This window comes from Condylostylus longicornis, unplaced genomic scaffold (genome assembly GCF_029603195.1).
Source record: "Condylostylus longicornis isolate FDR11 unplaced genomic scaffold, ASM2960319v2 ptg000123l, whole genome shotgun sequence".
Classification (NCBI taxonomy): Eukaryota; Metazoa; Arthropoda; class Insecta; order Diptera; family Dolichopodidae; genus Condylostylus; species Condylostylus longicornis.
In genome coordinates, this window is record NW_026578091.1 from 65,001 (window position 1) to 70,000 (window position 5,000).

The window sequence follows — 5,000 nt, forward strand, 5'->3', positions numbered from 1 at the left end:
CAGAATAATGACACCTCTCTTATTTGTCATCTCTTAACCAATAATCATATTATTAAATATAGATTATTGTTAAATTTATATTCATTTATAAAATTCTATATACTTTCTTCCAACCTAAAGCCTTATAGAATTTTGTTTTATTTCATTACCTTTCTTCCAATGATTAATATTTAATCATTTATTCAATCTTATCCTAATATTAAATTAGATATATGAATTTTTACACAATTATAATTTTTATATTATAACCTTCATAGTATATTTTGTCAACTTCTGATATCGCTTATCCGTACCACCACATTTTTGTACACGTATATCAATATATGAGCATATAATAAATATATACTCGTTGACCTACTATGATAAAAATATTATTGATTGTCGAGCATAACCAACATAATGTCTCGATTTGACCTATTTTTCATTACATGTTTACCAACCCAGGTTACTTAACACTCATGAAAAGTAATTATTGCCTGTCGAGCATAACATATGTCCCGATCAGGTTTATTTTGCCATTGATAATATCAAACCAGGCTGAAAAAAATTTTTTCATCGGGTGGGCATAACATGTTTACCAACCCAGGTTACTTATCACTCATGAAAAGTAATTATTGCCTGTCGAGCATAACAACATATGTCTCGTTAAGGTCTATTTTGCCTTTGATAAATATCAAATCAGGCTAAAAAAAATTTTTTTTAAAAAAAATTTTTTCATCGGGCGAGCATAACATGTTTATCAAACCAGGCCCAATTTCATTCATGAAAAAAAATGTAATTAAAAAATGTACGTTTGAATCAAAAAGTGGTCATACATAGATTTACACATAAAATTTTAATAATCAATAAATATGCTTCCCATATCCAATACCTGTATTGTATTGATATATTTATTATAATAAGCATTACTTAAATCATAATTTGTTTACCAATTTAGGTTACTTTTCATTCATGAAAAGTAATTATTGCCTGTCGAGCATAACATATGTCCCGATCAGGCTTATTTTGCCTTTGATAAATATCAAACCAGGCTGAAAAAAATTTTTTCATCGGGTGGGCATAACATGCTTACCAACCCAGGTTACTTTTCATTCATGAAAAGTAATTATTGCCTGTCGAGCATAACATATGTCCCGATCAGGCTTATTTTGCCTTTGATAAATATCAAACCAGGCTGAAAAAAATTTTTTCATCGGGTGGGCATAACATGCTTACCAACCCAGGTTACTTTTCATTCATGAAAAGTAATTATTGCCTGTCGAGCATAACATATGTCCCGATCAGGCTTATTTTGCCTTTGATAAATATCAAACCAGGCTGAAAAAATTTTTTTCATCGGGTGGGCATAACATGTTTACCAACCCAGGTTACTTTTCATTCATGAAAAGTAATTATTGCCTGTCGAGCATAACATATGTCCCGATCAGGCTTATTTTGCCTTTGATAAATATCAAACCAGGCTGAAAAAATTTTTTTCATCGGGTGGGCATAACATGTTTACCAACCCAGGTTACTTTTCATTCATGAAAAGTAATTATTGCCTGTCGAGCATAACATATGTCCCGATCAGGCTTATATTGCCATTGGTAAATATCAAACCAGGCTGAAAAAAATTTTTTCATCGGGTGGGCATAACATGTTTACCAACCCAGGTTACTTTTCATTCATGAAAAGTAATTATTGCCTGTCGAGCATAACATATGTCCCGATAAGGCTTATATTGCCATTGGTAAATATCAAACCAGGCTGAAAAAAATTCTTTCATCGGGTGGGCATAACATGTTTACCAACCCAGGTTACTTTTCATTCATGAAAAGTAATTATTGCCTGTCGAGCATAACATATGTCCCGATCAGGCTTATTTTGCCTTTGATAAATATCAAACCAGGCTGAAAAAATTTTTTCATCGGGTGGGCATAACATGCTTACCAACCCAGGTTACTTTTCATTCATGAAAAGTAATTATTGCCTGTCGAGCATAACATATGTCCCGATAAGGCTTATATTGCCATTGGTAAATATCAAACCAGGCTGAAAAAAATTTTTTCATCGGGTGGGCATAACATGTTTACCAACCCAGGTTACTTTTCATTCATGAAAAATAATTATTGCCTGTCGAGCATAACATATGTCCCGATCAGGCTTATTTTGCCTTTGATAAATATCAAACCAGGCTGAAAAAAATTTTTTCATCGGGTGGGCATAACATGCTTACCAACCCAGGTTACTTTTCATTCATGAAAAGTAATTATTGCCTGTCGAGCATAACATATGTCCCGATCAGGCTTATTTTGCCTTTGATAAATATCAAACCAGGCTGAAAAAATTTTTTTCATCGGGTGGGCATAACATGTTTACCAACTCAGGTTACTTTTCATTCATGAAAAGTAATTATTGCCTGTCGAGCATAACATATGTCCCGATCAGGCTTATATTGCCATTGGTAAATATCAAACCAGGCTGAAAAAAATTTTTTCATCGGGTGGGCATAACATGTTTACCAACCCAGGTTACTTTTCATTCATGAAAAGTAATTATTGCCTGTCGAGCATAACATATGTCCCGATCAGGCTTATTTTGCCTTTGATAAATATCAAACCAGGCTGAAAAAAATTTTTTCATCGGGTGGGCATAACATGTTTACCAACCCAGGTTACTTTTCATTCATGAAAAGTAATTATTGCCTGTCGAGCATAACATATGTCCCGATCAGGCTTATTTTGCCTTTGATAAATATCAAACCAGGCTGAAAAAAATTTTTTCATCGGGTGGGCATAACATGTTTACCAACCCAGGTTACTTTTCATTCATGAAAAATAATTATTGCCTGTCGAGCATAACATATGTCCCGATCAGGCTTATTTTGCCTTTGATAAATATCAAACCAGGCTGAAAAAAATTTTTTCATCGGGTGGGCATAACATGCTTACCAACCCAGGTTACTTTTCATTCATGAAAAGTAATTATTGCCTGTCGAGCATAACATATGTCCCGATCAGGCTTATTTTGCCTTTGATAAATATCAAACCAGGCTGAAAAAATTTTTTTCATCGGGTGGGCATAACATGTTTACCAACTCAGGTTACTTTTCATTCATGAAAAGTAATTATTGCCTGTCGAGCATAACATATGTCCCGATCAGGCTTATATTGCCATTGGTAAATATCAAACCAGGCTGAAAAAAATTTTTTCATCGGGTGGGCATAACATGCTTACCAACCCAGGTTACTTTTCACTTATGAAAAGTAATTATTGCCTGTCGAGCATAACATATGTCTCGTTCAGGTCTATGTTATTCCCATATCCAATACCTGCCACTGTATTGATATATAATAATAAGTATTACTTAAATCATTATTCATGCAGTAATACATTAAGAAAATACTTATTTGAAGTATTTATAGTAAGAATATACTTAACCTATCTTAACAACCACCACCACCACCTACCAATCAATATTACAAGCCTTCAATAGCAAATGTTTATCACCATTCCTATAATACATACTTATATATAGGTAAGTATAATAAGAATGTACTACTTAAGTACCAACGCCACTATTAATACTCATATGCAATTTTATAATACACACTTAATATACTTATAGTAAGTAATAAGAATGTAATAATAGTGGCTACCGCCATCGCCACTATTATACCCATATACAATTTTATAATACATACTTAATACTTTATAGTAAGTAATAAGAATGAACTAATAGTGGCTACCGCCATCGCCACTATTATACTCATATACAATTTTATAATATATACTTAATACTTTATAGTAAGTAATAAGAATGTACTAATAGTGGCTACCGCCATCGCCACTATTATACCCATATACTATTTTATAATTCATACTTAATACTTTATAGTAAGTAATAAGAATGTACTAATAGTGGCTACCGCCATCGCCACTATTATACCCATATACTATTTTATAATTCATACTTAATACTTTATAGTAAGTAATAAGAATGTACTAATAGTGGCTACCGCCATCGCCACTATTATACCCATATACTATTTTATAATTCATACTTAATACTTTATAGTAAGTAATAAGAATGTACTAATAGTGGCTACCGCCATCGCCACTATTATACCCATATACTATTTTATAATTCATACTTAATACTTTATAGTAAGTAATAAGAATGTACTAATAGTGGCTACCGCCATCGCCACTATTATACCCATATACTATTTTATAATTCATACTTAATACTTTATAGTAAGTAATAAGAATGTACTAATAGTGGCTACCGCCATCGCCACTATTATACTCATATACAATTTTATAATATATACTTAATACTTTATAGTAAGTAATAAGAATGTACTAATAGTGGCTACCGCCATCGCCACTATTATACCCATATACTATTTTATAATTCATACTTAATACTTTATAGTAAGTAATAAGAATGTACTAATAGTGGCTACCGCCATCGCCACTATTATACTCATATACAATTTTATAATATATACTTAATACTTTATAGTAAGTAATAAGAATGTACTAATAGTGGCTACCGCCATCGCCACTATTATACCCATATACTATTTTATAATTCATACTTAATACTTTATAGTAAGTAATAAGAATGTACTAATAGTGGCTACCGCCATCGCCACTATTATACCCATATACTATTTTATAATTCATACTTAATACTTTATAGTAAGTAATAAGAATGTACTAATAGTGGCTACCGCCATCGCCACTATTATACCCATATACTATTTTATAATTCATACTTAATACTTTATAGTAAGTAATAAGAATGTACTAATAGTGGCTACCGCCATCGCCACTATTATACCCATATACTATTTTATAATTCATACTTAATACTTTATAGTAAGTAATAAGAATGTACTAATAGTGGCTACCGCCATCGCCACTATTATACCCATATACTATTTTATAATTCATACTTAATACTTTATAGTAAGTAATAAGAATGTACTAATAGTGGCTACCGCCATCGCCAC